The sequence below is a fragment of the Macaca fascicularis genome, chromosome 20 (genome assembly GCF_037993035.2).
Source record: "Macaca fascicularis isolate 582-1 chromosome 20, T2T-MFA8v1.1".
NCBI lineage: Eukaryota > Metazoa > Chordata > Mammalia > Primates > Cercopithecidae > Macaca > Macaca fascicularis.
In genome coordinates this window covers 30,090,250-30,112,386 of record NC_088394.1, presented here as the reverse complement: position 1 = coordinate 30,112,386, position 22,137 = coordinate 30,090,250, and the positions used below count along the sequence as shown (strand labels likewise).

General features: G+C 40.4%; 1 long non-coding RNA gene across 2 annotated transcripts in view; it reads right to left on the bottom strand.

Annotated features, from left to right (window-relative positions):
* Positions 1-20,837, bottom strand: part of LOC135968705 (uncharacterized) — a 101,670-nt gene extending 80,833 nt beyond the window's left edge. For both annotated transcript variants that reach the window (XR_012428821.1, XR_010583646.1), the window contains exon 1: positions 20,629-20,837. This is a non-coding gene — a long non-coding RNA (uncharacterized lncRNA). The remainder of the gene's footprint in view (positions 1-20,628) is intronic.
* Between the last annotated feature and the right edge of the window lie 1,300 nt (positions 20,838-22,137).

Here is a 22,137-nt window from a genome sequence, read left to right as displayed (position 1 = left end):
ACCTGTACTTTCTATTTACTTTTCTTCACAAAGATAAAGCACAGAGACTGGAGGTAAGGATGTGAAGTCACTTATTGGAGTTTTTCATTGGCCACAAAAGCCAACATCTGTTACAAAATCATATTAAGTAGTGATTAGGAAAATGAAAGCCTTAAAATTAACAGACAAAAGAGCTTATTTCTTTGGCATCGTATTGCTTATCTGTTATAGTTTATAGAAGGATCCATATTCTTAATTAATTAATTAATTAATTATTTTGTTTTTGAGATGGAGTTTCACTCTTGTTGCCCAGGCTGGAGTGCAATGGCGCGATCTTGGCCCACCGCAACCTCCGCCTCCCGGGTTCAAGCAATTCTTCTGCCTCAGCCTCCCGAGTAGCTGGGATTACAGGCATGCGCCACCACACCCAGCTAATACTGTATTTTTAGTAGAGATGGGGTTCCACCATGTTGGTCAGGCCGGTGTTGAACTCCTGACCTCAGGTGATCTGCCCACTTTGGACTCCCAAAGTGCTGGAATTACAGGCATGAGCCACCACACCTGGCCAATGATCCATATTCTTAAAAAATTATTGATATTCTTTCTGCTATGACCATAATTCAGAATATTTTTAATTAAATTTAATCTGATTTTAATGGGTTTTGTTTTTAACCTCTATGCATTCACACAACAATACGTGAATAAATGCAATTGTATTCCTAATTATATCTACATACACAATGCACTTACCACTCTTGACTGTCTTTTACTTACACAGTTTGGAAATTTATGCCATTGTCTACTGTATATATCATGATGCAGTCCCAGGAGTTTATTAGACAAAGCAGTAGTGGCTGAGAGACTTGTACTTAGACTGCATAAGGTGCCAGTGTTTCAAGTACTGGCTGTAGGAAGGACATGGGCAATGTAAGATTTATGGCTTATGACCCTCAGTGAGTATACAGGAAAATTACAACTGAAATCGACATATATAAAATTGGCACTTTCTCTGGTATCTTGGTGGTACTTTAGAATAATACATTTTTCCACCAGAGTGTGCATATAAGTAGCACCTTATGGTGCTTCAGTCGTTAGACTTCTTGGATATTCCAAAATAGCCCAGCACACACCTGTCTCATGAAAATTTGCTTTGAATATATAGTAACTAATAAAGATGGCATAGAATTTGAATCACTGAGTAAATTGATTTTTTGGCACAAGTGCATGTTTATTATGTTGAAGGAACAAGTGCACAGGTAACAGATGATATTGTTAGGATCGTGTCACGATACTCTTGAAATCTTTGGGAGGCCTATTTTATTTTTTATGTGACTGTATCATCAAGTGATGAACCCAATTTTAAAATAACTTAATAAAGTAAGTTCCTTTTGGCTGTGGCAATCTATTCATAGCCCTTAAAGGAGATCACCTTAGTGAATGGGCAGGGAGTAGCATCCTCAGAACCTGGCAGTATAAACCTCAGCCAAAGCAGTTGCAGGGGAACCATCTAAAGGAATCTGTATGTGTGGCTTCTTATCAGTGATGCCTTTTATAAAAATGCTGGAGCCTGGCTGGCCGCGGTGGCTCACTCCTGTAATCTCAGCACTTTGAGAGGCCGAGGCGGGTGGGTCACAAGGTCAGGAGATCGAGACCATCCTGGCTAACACAGTGAAACCCCATCTCTACTAAAAATACAAAAAATTAGCTGGGCGCAGTGGTGGGTGCCTGTAGTCCCAGCTATTCAGGAGGCTGAGGCAGGAAAATGGTGTGAACCTGGGAGGCAGAGCTTGCAGTGAGCCGAGATCGCGCCACTGCACTCCAGCCTGGGCGACAGAGCAAGACACCATGTCAAAAAAAAAAAAAAAAAAGTTGGAGCCCTTTTTAAAATTGTACCTGTTTTCTCTCTGATTTACTTTCCTAGGCTATGTCACGGCTGTGTGAATACAAAGACTTGCATCGAGATGCAGCTGCAATGAAAAGGGCTATCAGCATGAACTTCATTGGTATTCGGTGCTCTAATGCCATCTTATCTTAAAGAGAGAAATTAGCCTTAAGAGACCCTGAACTTCTCAACTGTAAAGACTAGAAAATATCACTTCTGCTGAAAGAAACAACAAAATTAGGATTTTCTTTTTTTTCTTTGTTTTGTTATTTGTTTTTGTTGTTGTTGTTTAGGATTTTCATCCAGAGGAAGCATCTTCAAGTTTGCCACATTGTGGAATTTGGTGATGGTGGTATGAACAGTGGGTGCCAGGTGCTTCCTGCCCTTCCTCCTTCACTGGGTCCAGATGGCATTCCTAGGGCACCACCTTGTTGAACAACTCTTGGGGAGGAGTGTCACATGGACACAGCACATCCCAGCTCAGAGTCCACAGTCACCCACAGTCTCAAGCAGGTGCCAGTGGTGTCCACAGTCACCCACAGTCCCTAGCAGGTGACAATGGTCTGAACTGAGCTGGAGCTCAAAAACCTTTAGAATTGGCTCCAGATTTGTGAGAGCACCTGGGTTTGGTTCTCTGTCCACTGAGGCACTGAATGTGCAATGGCCCAAAAGTCAACAATGGTGGGAAGAGAGAGTGGCATCGGGGCAAGGCTGTCATTACTCCAAGCACCACAGTGGCTCAGGCCTGCTCACCTAGTCTTTGGAGGGAATCTGTGCATGTGAAATGAGGTCCCCACATCATGGTTATAAAGGAAGAGATGAAATCAGCTCATCTTTCCCTAGGCCAATAATGGTCACGCCACCTAGGGAAGCAGTAAAAGACCTGGCCTTGGGATTGTTAGGGGAGCTACAGAAGTGAAAACTGAATTAATCCAGTTCTGGGAAAACAACAAAGGAGGAACATCTGGGTTCAAAACGTTATCAGAAGATCATTTTCCCAGCTAATCTTGCCCTAGTGCATTCTATAGTCTCAGCACTTGTCAACAAAAAAAAGCCTCTCAATAATTCTAACACAGGGACACACCACGACTCACATTTTCCAGTGTACCGCAGTGGTTCAAGAGATTGCTGGTGCTGCCTGCATCTGTCAGTCTGTTCACAGATGGAGAGGAGCAGCGGTTCTCATGGGAGTGGCTTCTGCATCCTGAGGAAGTTTGCCCACACAGTTCTGGTTGTAATAACTGGTGGCACCCACTGAAATGCAGTCAACAACGGGACTCCTATGGTGCACAGGACTGCACCCCTTCTCAATCAAGAAAGAATTTTCTGGCTTCCAAAATAGAAGGCGCTGAGGATCAACTGCCTCAGAACCTACACGGGAAACACTTTCTGAGACTTTGTTTTTCCTTACAAGACCAGATCCCCACCAATGTGAGACGTTAGATCAAGTTTTTGTGCAAGGGTGGATGTGGGGGGCAGAATCCTAAGATGCTCCATGATCCCTGCTGTCTTTTGTTACACCCTGAATCCTCATCTTTCCTTGGGTATGGCCAGACCTGTGCCTTGTCCTAGACATTTGAATATGGCAAAGTGAGGGAGTGGCTTTCTGGGAGTTACTTTTCCTTTCCTTTTATCAGAAACAATAGGAATCCCTATTTTCTTTCTTGCTTTTACTTCCACAGTACAGTAGTTTGGAATATCCCACTGTCAATTTGCAATTTCCTCCTCCAACCATAATCTGTGGCCCTTTATATGTAACTGAATTTACATGTATTGATATTTTGTGTATGAAGATAAAATATTGACTAAAGATGTTAAAACATTTCATGCAAAACCTTCAGTGGTTGTAGAGTCTACTCTTTGGTAAATACACAAATTTAACTATTTTGTATATTAAAAATTGTATTAGTTGTGATAATGATATTTTCTTTTTTATCTTCACTTATTAGATATAGTTACTTAAATTTTCCCAAAATTAATGATATTGTATCTTATATTTGATTTAAAATACTACCAGGATATTTGGATTGATAGTTGAAAATAAATGGCAAAGTAAGAATTGCTGAAACCTAGTGATAATGTACTTAGGATGAGTTTATTATTTATTATCCCTATCATTGTTAAATGTTTAAATTTCCACGAAAACCTATACATAAGAACTTAAAATTTTGTGTAAAATCCTTCGTGCCCTGCACTTTAGCTCCACTGCATAATGAATAAAAGGAAAATGGATTCTCCTGCGGGAAGTTCTGCTGGACTCTCTGTTTCTTTTCCCTGCAACATGGGGAGAGGGTTTTGAGGTCTCCATGGGATGAGGTGGCCGTGAGTGCCGGGAGGAGTGCGTGTGTGGAGATGAGTTTCGTGGCCGCGATTCTCCCTTGGGTCTTTCTGGTTGTGGTGGTGGCTTTGAGGATGGTTTCTGAGGATCCTCTCCAGGGGAGTCCTCCGCTTGTGAGGTCTCCATCTGGGGAGGGCCGAGGATGTCTGGGGAGGGATTTATAGGGTCGCTCTGTGTGACAGAGGCGCCCTGTGCGGGGTCTCCGGGAAAGCATCTTTTTAGGGGTGGTTGGGGGAACTCATCGCCTGAATGGAGGGTGGGGCCTAGTCTCCACTGTAGGGTGGGCGGGATGTCTGAGGGAGTGCTGGAGGGTCGTCCTGTGTGTCGGGGTCGCTATGCGGGGTCTCAGTACAGCCTTCGACCTGGGGAAGTCATTGTGGAGACTCCGAGATGGTTGGGACGGGGAAGGGGCAGCCTGGGCAGTCGCCGCGGTGTGTCAGCGTGGCTGATGCCAGGAGACAGGTTTGGGAGGCGTCTTTGGAAGAGAATAATTGTGGGGTCCCCACGTTTCCGGCGGAGAAAACTCGAGGGTGCTCCAAGGCCAGAGGTCAATGCAGGGTGCGCGGGAATAACCTAGGAGGGCTCGCAGGGGAATGATGGCTCCCCCGAGAAGTAAAGGGTGGAAGGGGCCTCATCAGGTTAGGTCTTGCAGGGCCCTTCTGTAGGGCATCTGTGAGATAGATCCGTGGGGCCCCTAGGGTCGCCCCTACCCGGGGCAGGGTATTTTCCTGGCGTCAGACCTTTCTGGGTCCCGGAGGAAGCAAGTGAAACCGGCTTTGCCCTCCGCACCGCCCGGTGGACGCGGCCAGGAGGCCTGGGCTCCTGCCTGCCACACGTGGCGCATGGAAAACTCAGTTCCGGGGAGTCGCGGTGCTCCTGGGTGGGGAACCTCCTCGAGCCTTGGTAGCGGGACCACCCCTTAAGGGCCGGCAGTAGGAAAGGACGGAGCTAGTAGCGCACCTCTGCATCCTTTTATTAGGGAACTGGAATTGGGTTTACTTGGCGGACGGTGCGGAGTGGAGAGTGAGGTCGGCGCACACCCTGCTCCTTCTCTGCCAGGCGCAGTTTCCAGCGCAGACCTGAGCCCCTGGGGCGCCTGCTGCGCGGAGCACTGCCTGGTGGGGGGCGGCCTCGGGATCCCGGGACTGTCAGGGGAAATCGGCGCCGTGTGAGCGCCAAGCCCGCCCCACAGCTCCTGAGCCAGCCAACACTGGCACTCGGTGCCGAACGCGGACCCGCAGCCTGAGCTCCCGAGGTGGACAATTTTGCTCCAGAGAGCGGCGACAGGTAGGGCTTCAAACAGAGAATGCGGAGGGCTGGCCGTGAAAAAAAAGGCAAATTATTGAACCTGGTAGTCATGAAATGTGGAGTTCCGTATTAGATTTGAGTGTTACATTGGATTTAGAATGAGTGACTACAATGCAGTTTTAGGACTGGCGGTAGACAACTGTAAAACTCCAGGCAACTGCGGATAGGAGAGTCGCTGATAACCTTTTTGTGAGATGGCTCTTTCGAGCTGTGTTTGATAAGAAATACGCCCAACCCTGCGAGTACAGCTTTCACACTCCTAACAATCTGAGTCACTCTGAGTCAGAGTGGTCTTCAATAAATTATTATCATTTCCTTTGCTTTTCTGACCTGGTTAAACGAATCACGTGGTTCCTGCCCATTAACACTCCTGCATCAGTAACCAAACCTTTGCGTGTTAGCTTGCCGCCTCCCTTTTCTTTATTATGCTTTGAAATGGACAAGAAATAGATTTCATTTTTACAATCCGTGACTTGGGTTTCTGAAAATCTTAACCTTAGTGTATGTTGACATGTTAATTTTTTAAAACGCTTTACTGGGGTATATTTTATATAATATAATCACATATTTTAAGTACACCACCAGGCTATTTAGTATATTTATAGAGCCATGCGAGCTTAATTACCACCTAAGTTTAGAATATTTGTGTCTCTTAGGAGGAAAATGCATCCTATTTGCATTCACCTTTGCCATGTCAGATCTAGACAACAATCAATTTTATGTCTCTATAGATGAGCCTATTATCAGAGTTTCTAATAGCCAGGATCATGAATTATGTGGTCTTTTGGGTCTGATTTCTTTCACTCAGCCTAATGCTTTTGGGTTTCATTTCTGTTGTAGCTTGCATCATTACATCATTCCTCTTGGATGGCGAGTAGCATTCTATTGCATGGACATTACCACATGTTATGAGCATAACATGTGGTAATGCTCATAAGAGTCTTTGTATGATTATAGGAATTTCATTCCTTTTGCATACTAACTTTGGGTTAGAATTTCTGTGTCCTATAGTGATTTTATGTGCAACATTTTGAGGGATAGCCACATTTTTATTTCGTTTTGTTTTCAAGGTGGTGCAATATTTTACATTCCTATTTGTAGCATATGTGAGTTCCATATTCTCCACTTCTTTTCTAACATTTGTCATTGTATCTTTGGTATAGTCATTCTAGTGGGTGTCAACTAGTATTAATTGTGGTTTGACTTGTATTTTCTTAACAACTAATGAAATTGAGCAAATTGGCAAATTGTGTATCTTCTATGGAAAACATCTATTCAAATCTTTTGTCAATTTTGGTCAATAGTTGTTTTATTATTGACTGATAAGAGTTTTTTTATATATTCTAGATACTAGCTTCTCTGAGTTTGGTTTTTAAGATTCCATAAATAAACGAGATTTTATATATATAATATATGTATATATGTAGTGTTCTTTATAAACCCTAATAGACCCAAATAATGTATACAATTTAAAATATTTTCTCCCATTAAGCAGCATATTTTTTCATATTCTTTTTGATGTTCTAAAAGCAAAAGTTTCCAATTCAATAAAGTATGATTTATTTTTTTAATAAAATTGTGCCTTTGGTGTAATATCTTAGACATATTTATGTAACCCAAGAATACAAATATTAATTATAGGATTTATCCAAAGAATTTTGTGTTTACCCCCTTACGTTTTGATATATTACCCTTTTTGAATATTTTTGGGGGTCTGCGGTTTGAGTTGGGGTCTACTTGTTCCTTTTGCAAAGTGTACATTTAATTTTCCCAGCAAAATTTTTTGAAAAGACATTTATTTTCCTATTACAATTTCTTGGCATATTTGACACAATCAATTTACCATAAATTAATGTGTTTATTAGTGGCCCTTCTAGTCTATTCTGTTGGCCTACGTGAATCTATACTTATGCTAGTACCAGACGATAACATTGCAGTAAAAATTGATACTGGATGGGTGAGCATGGTGGCTCACACTTGTAATCCAAGTCATTCAGTTGGCTGGCAGCAACCCCTGGTAGGATTCTGGATGGAAGCTGATTTTCATCTTAGATTTTAACAGAAACTCAGGGTGAAAACTTTTCAAGACTTAAAAAAGCCCAAGTCTTTTAAATTTTTAGTGTAATTTGGGGTATTAGAAAATCAGTATTTTCAGCATCTCTGAAATCACAATGCAAAAACAGCCCCAGCTTCATAAGGCCAACCCTTGGTATCTCTGTTCTGCAAAGTAGGGTAAGATGATGCCAAAAAAGGCAGGTTGTATGCAACATTATCCTCACTCCAACAACAGAACTATCACACTTTAATCCAGGGTGTCTTTAAATTATAAGACATAAAGAAAAACTTTCTTGAGAGGGAAACTTTTATAAATCAGAGAAAAAGTTTCTAGAACATAACATTTACATCTTATAACAAATAAATTATATGACCTTATTCTTTGCCTATGAATACCTAATTATTAGTTTTTCCATAATACTTTTAATTTTTAGCTTGAAAATACCAGTTGCTTAAACAACACAAAGACACAAAATGAAACTCCAGATTTTTTTTTTTTTTTTTTTTGTGACAGGGTCTTACTCAGCCTCCTAAGTAGTTGGGACTACAGAGCCATGGCACCACACCTCACTAATTTTTGTTTTGTTTTTTGTAGAGATGGGGTATTGCTGTCTTGCCCAGGCTGGTCTTGAATTCCTGAGCTCAAGCAATCCACCTGCCTTCACCTCCGAAAATGATTGTTAAGTGTGGGCCACCATCCCTAGCCTAATTTTTTTAAACTGATAAACAATACATACAATATTTAATATTGTATTGTATGGCCTAATTTTTTTAAGCTGATAAAGGTAACACAGCAGTACCTTCTGGGGGAAAAGCTTTCAAGCAAAGCAGTCATTTTTGGTAGAGATTATAGAAGATGCTATCATGGAGAAATGGTGTAACTAATCCAGAACAGTTCATAGTCTCTTTCTCAGATCTTCGCTCAAATCAGCCTCATGCATAAACACTCCTGACCCTCACTTAGTAATACACTTTTTCCTCTCTTTTTTAACACTTTCTCCCTGTAGCTGTTTTTTTGTGACTCCCTGGCAGGAAAAGAGAAAACACGCTACTTATTGAACACTATTATGTGTCATAAACTATGGTAAATACCTTCAAGAAGAAAGTCTGGGCTAAAAGGACTTCACCTCAGTCTACAGGATGTACCTCACAGGGTCTTTGAACATTTGGTGACAGGCATTTTGGGCATGTCTTCTAGGCTGAGGTGTAACCCTTATGGGACAGACTCACTCTGGAAGAAGCTCAAGTCTTACCCCAAGATCTCTGTCTCCTCTGTCTGGGGCAGTCAGGGAGAGAGAAGCCCAGAGCACTCTGCACTTGGGGATCGGCCATAGGAGCTGCTCCCCAGGTGGGGAGATGGGAGCTAGCAGCTCAGGATGGGGACACAAGGTGAGTTCCAAACAGCTCTGTCACAGAGACTGTCAGCAGAGCTTTGTGACATCAATTGCAAAGAGAGGGGCATGTGATGGAAGAAGCCCTGAGTGATGAGTCACAGCCCATTCTGAGGAAAGGGAGAAGAAAGTAGCATCTTAAGGCTCTCTTGCCTTATTAACCCATTGCATTTCTTCTCAGAGGCTCTTGCCTAAAATAAAGACATTATTCCACCTCCATCTCCTTACATTCTAAGCCAGAAATATGTATGAGTTATCATTCAAGTGCACAAAGGTCTCTATTTTCTTCCTCCTTAAATGATACTTTTAATACTAATAAATACCTCAAAATGTTTACTTCACATACAGGAGACAGAAGAAATAAGGCTTCAACACTGAGTTAATTAAAAATAATTCAAGTTATTTTCCTCCATACCATAAATTTTGAACAGCGTTTTCGTTATTCTTTGGGTGTTATAACACACATGCTTAAGCAGCCAAGCAAGCATCTCATTAATCTTTACTAATGATTTCAAGGAAAGGCAACTGTACTTCCTAAGGATAGTCAAAGTATGTGAAATGTAGAGGGTGAGGGAAGAAAAGGTGGTAGCTGGAGGTTCCAACATTCAATCAGGTTTAATTTATTTATTTTTGTCCTGGTATACAATTCTATTATTTTTATTCTTGTTTGGTGTCTTTTTTGTTTTACTTTATTTTTGATTGACAAATAGTAATTTACATATTTATGGTATACAATGTAAACTTTCCATACACGCATACATTGTGTAATGATCAAATCAGGGCAACCATCAAATTCACTACCTTAAACACGTATTATTTATGTTATATTAATGGAATTAAAATGAAAATGTTTATCAGTGGTTTCCTTGCCTCAATTTGTTTTACACACACTAGTGTTTAAGGCTTTGTACTATCCACTTGTCCACATCAGTGGGCTTTTTCAAGCTAACTGTTTGCTCTTGGAAAGAAATATTATTCCTATCATTTTCTTCAGTCTCCAAATCTAAATGCGCAATCAATTTTCTGAACAGTATAGAAAAATTACTAGATGGCAGATTGTGGTAAATTCCAAATCACAATAAATAGCAACAAACGGTATCCACAGGCTCTTCCTTTATTAATGCATAATTACTTGTTAGGTGTGGTCATCAACACTTAGAATTCTCTAATTGACTGACCTTTCTCTTTGTAATAAATGTTAAATATTATCTATATTATATTTTGAGTATTCTATTACCAAGAAGATGAATCCTCTTTCATATATGGTAAATTATTTATTTATTTTTACATTGCACATTAATTTTAATATTGTATGTATTGCAGATTTGTGTGTCAGTTTTTTGTCTTTTAATTCTCTAATTTTAATATATTTGAATTTGTTAGTTTCTTGTTTTCTCTTTTCCTTACATCAAAAACGCCTATTCTTTGTCAACAAATAACCCCAAGGTGACGTCTATGAAGGTGAGTAATGTGGCAAAGTATTTGATTTTTCCAGTTTTCTTCTATGACATGAAATGAACCAAACTAGGAGAAAACCCAAAGGCTGTAAGAAATGTAATAAAGCCTTCTGGGGTTTTTCATGCTTTTCGAAAATTTAAAAGCACTCATACTGAAGGAAAGCTTTATAAATGTACAAAATGTGGTAAGGCCTTTAGTTTTTCCAGTTGTATTTGGTGGCATAAAATTACCTGCTCTGGAGAATAAAATAACTTTATGAATGTGCCAAATATAGGACTCTCTTTATTTCTTACATATTCATTCAAGGATACAAGGCATATGCCATGGACTGACCTCATAAATATAAAAATACACACTGGATTGAAATTCTGGTAGTGTGGAAAATACATAAAGTTCTAAATTTTAATAACTACTTTAAAAGTCATGTGAAAACTTTTGCTGGAAAAATCTTGTAGATGTTAAGTAATATGGAAAGCATGATGCCGCCTAATTATAATACTTGAGAAAATTTATAAAATGAGTGAAATCTTATATGAGTTATAAACAGATTGTGGTTATCACTGGCTCATTTTTAAAGAGGGTCTCTGGACTATGGATTTCCCCTTTTCTGCAAAGAATTATGAAGGTGAGAATTCTGTAGGTACTCTTTAAGCAATAATACATAATTTTAATAGGTAGCATGGGTTTTAAGCCAATAAGTAATTTTTTCATCCAAGTTTGTTTAATGTTATGTGTACATTGAAATGTATTTCCAATATGTATATAGGCTTAATTTTTATGGTTGTTTAATTATCGTTATTAATGGGCCACTGAAAACTGAGTTTTTGTTAAACATTGCAATTTTCTTAGTGGCCTAATATGGCAAGATTCAGATATTTTCATCTTTTATTTGTATACCAAGTGCTACTGTTTTTTGATGTAAAAAAGTATATTTTCTTTGCTAATAAAGAGTTGGTGTTAATCTGTAAGTACACAAAATGTATTACAGAATATAGTCTAGTGAATTATTATTTAAATCTGTTACTCTTTACTCTTTGTCATTATTTCTGGCTTTTATTTGCACATATCACTTTGAATTATGAACAGATATCTGTGATAGAACAATGTGTTGTGTCTAATCTGAGAAAGAAAACATTCATTGTTGTATTAATTCATTCTCACACTGCTATAAAGAAATGCCTGAGACTGGCTAATTCATAAAGAAAAGAGGTTTAACTGGCACATGGTTATGTAGGCTGTACAGGAAGCTTGATGCTGGTTATCTGCTCAGTTTCTGGGGAAGCCTCAGGAAACTTACAATCATGTTGCAAGGCAAAGGGGTTGCCAGCACTTCTCACATGGCTGGAGTAGAAGAAAGAGGAAGGGAGTGGGGCCACACACTTTTAAACAACCAGATTTCACGAGAACTCTAACATGAGAAAAGCACTAGAGGGATGGTGCTAAACCATTAGAAACCACCCCCATGATCAATCACCTCCCACAAAGGCCCCACCTCCAACACTGGGGATTACATTTCAATGTGAGCTTTGGGTGGGTACACGGAATCCATATCATATTAAATGTCAACATTAATTATGTTATCTGTGATATTTTCATAAATGCCTTTAAGCAGCTTGAAAAAGTTTTCTGCTCATTATGTATTGTTCTGTTGTCAAGTGTTGAACATTTTCACATGGTTTTTGTGCATCTATTGTGTTGATCTTGTGGTTTTTGAATTTTTTTCTATTAAAATGACAGGTTAAATTAATTGACTTTCACATGTCAAAACAAGATTGCTTTTCTGGGTTATATTTCTCTCAGTAATGAATTATATGTCTTTCTGTATATTGGTAGATTCAGTTTTCTAGCACTTTTCTTGAGACTTTTTTTGCATCTGTATTCAAAAATATCTACCTCAATATAATATATAGTATACACTATTATCTTGTATGCATGTGTGTGTGTATATAGTGCATGTGCATACGGTTATGTGTGCGTATATAAACATATATAGCCATGCATCACATAATGTCAGGGATACATTCTGAGAAATGCATTGTTAGGCAATTTTATCATCGTGCAGTCATTATACTGTACTTACACAAACCTAGATGATACAGCCTACTTCACACTTAGGCTATACCATCACACCTGCAGTCTGTCATTGATCAAAATATTATATAATGTACCTAAAATATGTTGGAATTATTCTCTGGGCTAACAGGCAGCTAAAACACATTACACAATCAACTGTTAAGACTACAATAATATACTATAATACATAATGCTGCAATATATTATATACTATATAATATGCTGTATTATATAGTATACTATAGTATCCTATATACTAACTACAATAAATTATCACTTTATCATCTGCACATTCTTGAAATTGTGACCTTAAGTGAAAGAATGAACTATATAACAAAACCCAATTTTGCCATAGCCTAACTGATACAAACAAGAGTTAAATTATCATGTCATATGTTACATTGTTTCATTTCAAGTCGTAATTTTTAACAAGCTATTGACACTTTAATCCTCTTAAACTGTAAGTAAATTTCTGTTAAGCCCCCCAGTTTATTGCGTTTTGTTATGGCATCCTGAGCAGAATTATATACCATCTTTACCATCTTAATCACACACTATCTTAATCATTTTCAGCATACAGTTCTTTTGCATTAAGTATATTCACAATGTTGTATAACCATTACCACCTTCCATTTCCAGAATTTTTTCGTCTTTCAAACCTAAAACACTGTACCCATGAAACAGTAACTCCTCATTCTCCTATACCCCAATCCCTGGAAACGGCCATTCTACTTTTTGTCCCCATGAATTAGATTACTTTAGATACATGATATGAGTAGAATCATGTGCATTTGTCATTCTAAGATGGACTTAGTTCACATAAAGTCCTTAAGGTACACGGATATCATACACATGTCAGAATTTCCATTTTGTATAAGGCTTAATAATGTTCCATTGTATGCATGCACCACTTTTTTCTCTCATTATCCATTGATAGACATATGAATTGCATCTATTCTTTAGTTGTCAAAAATTCTGCTGTAAACACTGGTGTACCAATATCTCCTTAAAACTTTGCTTTTCATTATTTTGGGCATATACCCAAAAGCAAAATTACTGGATAGTGTGGTAATTTTATTTTTAAATTCTTGAATAATTCACATACTGTGTTCCATGGCTCCTGTACTATTTTACATTCCAAGCAAGAGTGCACAATTCTTCTAATTTCTCTGCATTCTCATCAACCCATGTTATTTGCTAGTTTGTTTCTTTTGTTTGGTTTTGCTAGTTTACTTCCAAGATGTTATTTTCTTTATGCCTTTTGTCATACTTTCCTTTAGTTCTATGAACATACTTATGTCTACATGAAAGTATTTTTTTTTTTTTTTTTTAACTCTGACATCTATTGTTCTTCCAGGCAGATTTTGTTGCTGACTATTCTTTTTTCCCCCAGTTTTTGGGTCATACTTTCATGTTTCCTTGCATTTCTTATAATTTTCATCACAAGCTGGACAGATTACATAATATATTGAAACTTCTCAGTGTATGCTCCCCTTCTTTAGTTTGTGTTGTCATTATTAGCTTGGTTTTCTGGTTAGTGGCTGGCTGGATTATCTTGGTGAAGTCTATTTCTGCCTCACAGTGTTAAGCCTCTCATTGATCTTCAACCGGAGGGGGAGTGGCTCAGCTTTGATTCTGTCCACAGTCTTCCAGGAATGACAGTGGTATTGGTGGGATTCTGTTCCCCTCTTGGAAAGCAATCAGATATTAAACTGTACTAATTACTCTCTGAGGGCTATTTGCAACAAAGTCCTGGGATAAATTTGTCCTATAAGGTGATGCAAACATGTTTCTCCTTTATAGGAATACTGTCTAAGGTTAGTGTGTGATGTTGTCTAGAAATCTAATGATTTTCTCCTAGCAATGTTATTTTCTGTTTTATTTTTTTTTCTACATACTAGCTGGCTTACAGTCTAGGCTTTATTTTCACTAACTTCATAAATTACTTGCTAACTACTTTTAACCTCTATTTTCTCTGTCTTGAAGATGGGGTGCCCTTTGGCTTGAACTTCTTAAATTCTGTTAAAATTGAAATGAATTTCTTTGGCAAGCAATGAGGTGCTCTCTGCTTTATGACTTGCCTCTTTTCACCTCAAAAAGTCTTTCTGATAGAACCCTGAAGCTTGAGTGGAGAAAATGGCAAGCTGCTTTTTGACTGATCCTCTCTTTTGAAGAAAGTGTTCAATGGAGAAGAGGGACAGCAGCCTGATATCTTCACAGTCTGTCTCCTGGCATGGATCCACCATCTCACAAGCTGGGGCAAGGCTGATCAGTGTCCCAGTATTCTGGGCACACCATGCTTACAGTAGACCTTCTAGTCCATCAGTAAGGCTTGGGTAGGAACCAATGTTCCCACCTTTTAAGCACACCTACACAGGATGTAACCTCAGTAATGGGTAGGAAAATAAATGTTAAAGCCATAATTTTTTCAGAAAAAGACCTCTTGCTGGAAGCTTAGGTGGATAGAGAACCTTGTATTCTTAGGTGCACAGCCTGGAGTGGTGTTCATCTCACTGAGCTGAGATAGAGAGGCAGGCAGTGTTCAGTGTTCAAACACCACAGATTTTTACATTTCTCATAGGATTTTGTGAATTGCTTTGAATAGATGTGCCTCATTTGCTTTTTGCCTTTAGGATATTTCTTAGAGGCTTTAAATGATTGTTTTAAAATAATTATTACATTCCACAGGGCAGTGGGTCAGCAGAGCTCCTCAGGCTGTCATGCCACCCTAATGCAGTTAATATTCTGCCAATTTCAGAAAATGCTCTGAAATATCAGTTATTTTATTTACAAACAAAATTAATAAAAATATTTTTATGATTTGCGAAAACATATTGTGCACTTTTTAAAAACCCAATTAGTGGATTAACATCAAACTAGAAATAAATTAGTCATTTAATTGATAAACTATAAAATAAAATGTGGTTTTATGAATTTTTAAGTTTATTATTGTTTATAGTGAATGTGAACATTCAAAAACAGCCTGAGATTTAGAAGTCTGCATGAAGGCTCACCCTTAAAAATTCTTGCAGCATTTAAGTCTATTTTCCTCAATATCCCAAAGGTAACAACATTATTACAGGGGGCCTTCTGTATTCCTGGGTTCCAGATTCATGATTCCAACCAAGCAGATGAAAAATATTTTTGAAAAAGGAATGGTTTGTACTGCACATGTACAGACCTTTTTCTTGTCATTATTTCTTACAAAATACAGTATAACTCCTATCTACATGGCATTACATTGTATTACATGTTATAAGTAATCTAGAGATTACTTGAAGTATATAAGAGAATATATATAATTTATATCCAAATACTATGACATTTGATATTACAGACTTGAACATCCTTAGATTTTCATATCTATGAGACATCCTTGAGCCAATTCCTCAAGGATACAAAGAGACTAGTATATGTTTTGTAAGCCTTTTCAGAATTTATGTGAAAAAAGGTAATTTAAGCTATTCACATTTTTCTTCCCTTTGATATAAAAGGCAAGGCAACAAGGTTTACACAAAGAGAAATACTATGCATTTTGTTTATTTAAAAATAAACCAGATGGATTCACAGCCGAATTCTACCAGAGGTACAAGGAGGAGCTGGTACCATTCCTTCTGAAACTATTCCAATCAATAGAAAAAGAGGGAATCCTCCCTAACTCATTTTATGAAGCCAACATCATCCTGATACCAAAGCCTGGCAGAGACAAAACAACAACAAAAAAAGAGAACTTTAGACCAATATCCCTGATGAACATCAATGCAAAAATCCTCAGTAAAATACTGGCAAACCGAATCCAGCAGCACATCAAAAAGCTTATCCACCATGATCAAGTGGGCTTCATCCCTGGGATGCAAGGCTGGTTCAACATTCGCAAATCAATAAACGAAATCCAGCATATAAACAGAACCAAAGACAAAAACCACATGATTATCTCAATAGATGCAGAAAAGGCCTTTCACAAAATTCAACAGCCCTTCATGCTAAAAACTCTCAATAAATTCGGTATTGATGGAACCTATCTCAAAATAATATGACAAACCCACAGCCAATATCATACTGAATGGGCAAAAACTGGAAGCATTCCCTTTGAAAACTGGCACAAGACAGGGATGCCCTCTCTCACCACTCCTATTCAACATAGTGTTGGAAGTTCTGGCTAGGGCAATCAGGCAAGAGAAAGAAATAAAGGGTATTCTATTAGGAAAAGAAGAAGTTAAACTGTCCCTGTTTGCAGATGACATGATTGTATATTTAGAAAACCCCATTGTCTCAGCCCAAAATCTCCTTAAGCTGATAAGAAACTTCAGCAAAGTCTCAGGATACAAAATCAATGTGCAAAAATTACAAGCATTCTTATACATCAGTAACAGACAAACAGAGAGCCAAATCATGAATGAACTCCCATTCACAATAGCTTCAAAGAGAATAAAATACCTAGGAATCCAACTTAAAAGGGATGTAAAGGACCTCTTCAAGGAGAACTACAAACCACTGCTCAGTGAAATAAAAGAGGACACAAACAAATGGAAGAACATACCATGCTCATGGATAGGAAGAATCAATATTGTGAAAATGGCCATACTGCCCAAGGTAATTTATAGATTCAATGCCATCCCCATTAAGCTACCAATGAGTTTCTTCACAGAATTGGAAAAAACTGCTTTAAAGTTCATATGGAACCAAAAAAGAGCCCACGTTGCCAAGACAATCCTAAGTCAAAAGAACAAAGCTGGCGGCATCACACTACCTGACTTCAAACTATACTACGAGGCTACAGTAACCAAAACAGCATGGTACTGGTACCAAACCAGAAATATAGACCAATGGAACAGAACAGAGTCCTCAGAAATAATACCACACATCCACAGTCATCTGATCTTTGACAAACCTGACAAAAACAAGAAATGGAGAAAGGATTCCCTATTTAATAAATGGTGCTGGGAAAATTGACTAGCTATAAGTAGAAAGCTGAAACTGGATCCTTTCCTTATTCCTTATATGAAAATTAATTCAAGATGGATTAGAGACTTAAATGTTAGACCTAAAACCATAAAAACCCTAGAAGAAAACCTAGGTAATACCATTCAGGACATAGGCATGGGCAAGGACTTCATGTCTAAAACACCAAAAGCAACGGCAACAAAAGCCAAAATTGACAAATGGGATCTAATTAAAGAGCTTCTGTACAGCAAAAGAGACTACCATCAGAGTGAACAGGCAACCTAGAGAATGGGAGAAAATTTTTGCAATCTACTCATCTGACAAAGGGCTAATATCCAGAACCTACAAAGAACTCAAACAAATTTACAAGAAAAAAACAAACAACCCCATCAAAAAGTGGGCAAAGGATATGAACAGATACTTCTCAAAAGAAGACATTCATACAGCCAACAGACACATGAAAAAATGTTCATAATTACCTGCCATCAGAGAAATGCAAATCAAAATCACAATGAGATACCATCTCACACCAGTTAGAATGCCAATCATTAAAAAGTCAGGAAACAACAGGTGCTGGAGAGGATGTGGAGGAAATAGGAACACTTTTACACTGTTGGTGGGACTGTAAACTAGTTCAACCATTGTGGAAAACAGTGTGGCGATTCCTCAAGGATCTAGAACTAGAAATACCATTTGATCCAGCCATCCCATTACTGGGGATATACCCAAAGGATTATAAATCATGCTGCTATAAAGACACATGCACACGTATGTTTACTGCGGCACTATTCACAATAGCAGAGACTTGGAATCAACCCAAATGTCCATCAGTGACAGACTGGATTAAGAAAATGTGGCACATATACACCATGGAATACACATATACACCATGCAGCCATAAAAAAGGATGAGTTTGTGTCCTTTGCAGGGACACGGATGCAGCCGGAAACCATCATTCTCAGCAAACTATCGCAAGAACAGAAAACCAAACACCACATGTTCTGACTCACAGGTGGGAATTGAACAAAGAGATCACTTGGACACAAGAAGGGGAGCATCACACATCAGGGCCTATTGTGGGGAGTGGGGTGGGGGAAGGGATAGCATTAGGAGATATACCTAATGTAAATGACGAGTTAATGGGTGCAGCACACCAACATGGCACATGTATACATATGTAACAAACCTGCATGTTGTGCACATGTACCCTAGAACTTAAAGTATAATATAAATAAATAAATAAATAAATAAATGTCGTAATTTAAAAAATATATATATATATAGTGGCTGGGCACAGTGGCTCATTCCTGTAATCCCAACACTTTGGAAGCCAAAGGGAAAAAATTACTTGAGGTCTGGAATTTGTGAACAGCCCGGGCAATACAGTGAGGTTCCATCTCCAGAAAATAATTTTAAAAGTACCCAGGCTTGGTGGCATGCACCTGTAGTCCTAGCTAATCGGGAGGCTGAGGTGGAAGGATTGCTTTAGCCCTGGTGTTTGAGGTTATAGTGGGCCATGTCTGCACCACTCCAGCCTGGGTGACAGAATGAGATCCCCTCTCACATTCACATGATTAATTCTACTAATATTATCTTAACATTAAAGAAGAACAGTAATTCTGGTCATAAACACATATTATTTCTTAACATGGAGGATTATATCTTAAACATGTGTGCAAAATATAAATATATATTCAAATATTAATAAAAATTACCCCACGCAAATATTGGTGGTGATGTTCTAAATGAAGAATATTGGAATTTCTTATGAGACATTATTCTGCATATAATATCAATGTGAAATATTTTACTCAGGTATGCAATGTGAAGTTTCGACATTTTAGAACAAAAATATCTTTACAATTTTTTTTTCTTCTTTTGAGACTGAGTTTCGCTCTTGTTGCCCAGGCTAGAGTGCAACAGCACTATCTCGGCTCACTTCAACCTCTGCCTCCCGGACTCAAGCGACTCTCCTGCCTCAGCCTCCCGAGTAGCTGGGATTACAGGAGCCCGCCACCATGCTCGGCTAATTTTTTGTATTTTTAGTAGAGGCGGGGTCTCGCCATGTTGGCCCGGCTGGTCTGGACTCCTGATGTCAGATGATGCACCCGCCACGGCCTCCCAAAGTGCTGGGATTACAGGTGTGAGCCATCGTGCCCAGCCTGCATATCTTACTTAATGCAGATATCTAAACATATTCAGAAGTTACGAAAATTCATAAAATGACCAACACACTTAGAGGAAAACATGGGAGCTTCCCAGGACCAGAAGTAAATTAACGGAAGGACCCGTAGAAGTATCAAAGTGAGAAGCCAGTGTTCCCTTCAGGTGCCGGGTGAACACACGGACCTCAAGGCTTTGGGGATTATTCAACTGCCTTTGTGGAATAAAGAAAGGAAAGTATTGACTAAAGTTATTCCCTCTATTAAAAAAAAAAAAAAGTTATTTCATGTATAATCTCTCAAATAGAAAAACAAAATTATTTTCAAATTACAAGTTTTTATATGCTATGAAGTACACAAAAAAATAAGCTACCAAGATGAAGGTTAGAAGAAATTAAACATCACATAATCGTCAGATATTGGAAATGTGTTTAAGGTGTTTACATGAAGTAAATGAGAAAAAAAAAAAAAAAAACCTTAAAAAAACCCATCATTTCATCGTAGACAAACCATGCAGCCATCAGGCGGCACACGGAGACCAAGAGAGCTTCTCTGTCAGATACAGGTATGGAAGCTGAGAGCTCCAGGATCACCACGCAGGCTCCCCACCTCGCTGGGGCCTTCACAAACCCAAAGTGGAACCACTGAAAAAGACCGACAACCGGCGACACCACCCAGGAGGAGACGCAGAAAGATGCCCACCAAAGACAGGCCGACCTTCATCCCAACACACACACGCACACGGGCACACACATGCACAGAGAGGAGAGAGAAACAGACACACAGAGAGAGACAGAGAGAGAAACAGAGAGAGACAGAGAGAGAGAAAAACAGAGAGAGAGACAGAGAGACAGAGGACAGAAAGAGACATACGCACACAGACAGCAGTGGCACAGAAACACCCACCCCCAGGCAGTCCCTGAGGCTGCCGGGTTCTGCTGTCAGCGAGAACGACCCTCGGGTAAGAGGGCAGCCCACAAACCCACTATCAGGCCTGTCCTCGAGATGACAGGAGGCACGACTTCCGGGGAGACTCACCCCCACACCTTCTGAGCTGGGATGGCGCGGTGCTTCCCCGGGACTCCTCTGCCTAAGGTTTCTTCATCCCGGTCGGCCCTCCGCGACTCCTGGCCTACGGAGACCATCCTGTGGATCCCCTGGAGAGGTAAGGCCGGAGCCTCGACACCCACGCACTGCTACGGACGGCTACTGCTTGGCCCAGCCTCAGGGACCCATCCCCGGGCAACAGTGGGGGTCACTGTAACGCGAGATCGGCTCTGGTCTCACGCATGCGCATTGGTTAGGCCGACTAGCGCTCAGCCCCTGGAAATCAGGCTACGGCCCCTTTCAAAAATGGCGGCGGCTGCGGGGGCTGCGGGGGCTGCGGGGGCTGCGGGGGCTGCGGGGGCTGCGGGGGCTGCGGGGGCTGCGGGGGCTGCGGGGGCTGCAGCAGCGGTGGCAGAAAAGGGGAGCGAGTAAGGGGAGGTGTGGGAGAGCCGGCTGTGCTGGACCCAGGGCCGGACTCCTAGGAGCCCTGTCTTCAAGAACTCCTTTAGTCCTCTTCTGGTACCATGCCTGGTGGAGGAGGAGCTTCAGGACCCCGGCTTGGATCTCCGGACTCCTCTTCGGATCCGATTTTGGATCCCACCGGGTGAACAGGGATGGGCTTAATCTGGTAAGAGGGCAAGAGCCTCACTGGGGCACAGAAAGATCCCATGGGCCTCAAGGCGTGGTGTCAGCTGAAAATGGACTGACCCATGAGCCCACCACCTCCTACCTCCCTGGGCGGAGCAGTAGTTTGTCCTAGTCTGCTAAGCCTGGGGACTCCTGCATCCCGACACTGCTTTCCGGGACCCCTGCAAACAGGGACAGGGGCGAGTCTCATGTTTAGCAAATCTGACCACATGTGGCACTGGAGTCCCCCAAGAGCAGATGGAGTGAGCCTGTGTCTCTGAGGGTCGTATGGGGCGAAGGAGAGACCCACAATGATGTCCAGGCATGCGCCCCGTGGGGCATTGGTGACCTCCCCAAGAAAGCCAAGGAAAAGCAAAGCACACCTGGGAACCAGGAGAGGGCCTGTGCCAGAGTGCAAGCCATATTCAGGGATGCCTGCGGGAGGCCAGTTAACCCTGGGGCACCCTCCCCTGCACCCAGCCAAAATCAATCCCTTTGATTTCCTGACATCCATGTAGCCAAAAGATTCAGTTCTGGGAGACAGTCCCACTCAGGAGCAGAGGAAGTGCGTGTCCTTCAAGAATGAGATGGGAAGTGCAGATGAAATGCAACATCACCTTCCCTAGAAGGCAAAGGCCGGAAATGGTCACTTGGCCCTTACTTTAGACAAACCACATAGCCATCAAGTGGGACATGGAGACCAACGGGGCTTCCCTGTACCGGACGGGTATTGAAGCCCAGAGCTCCAGCATCGTCATATCTGCCCAGTCATCCAGAAATAGGGCTGGAGAGGGAAACAACCATGAAACGGATCTCTGCAAAGTTGCTCCCTGATGGACTCCAAAGTGTTCTTAGTTGAAGACATTGAGGCAG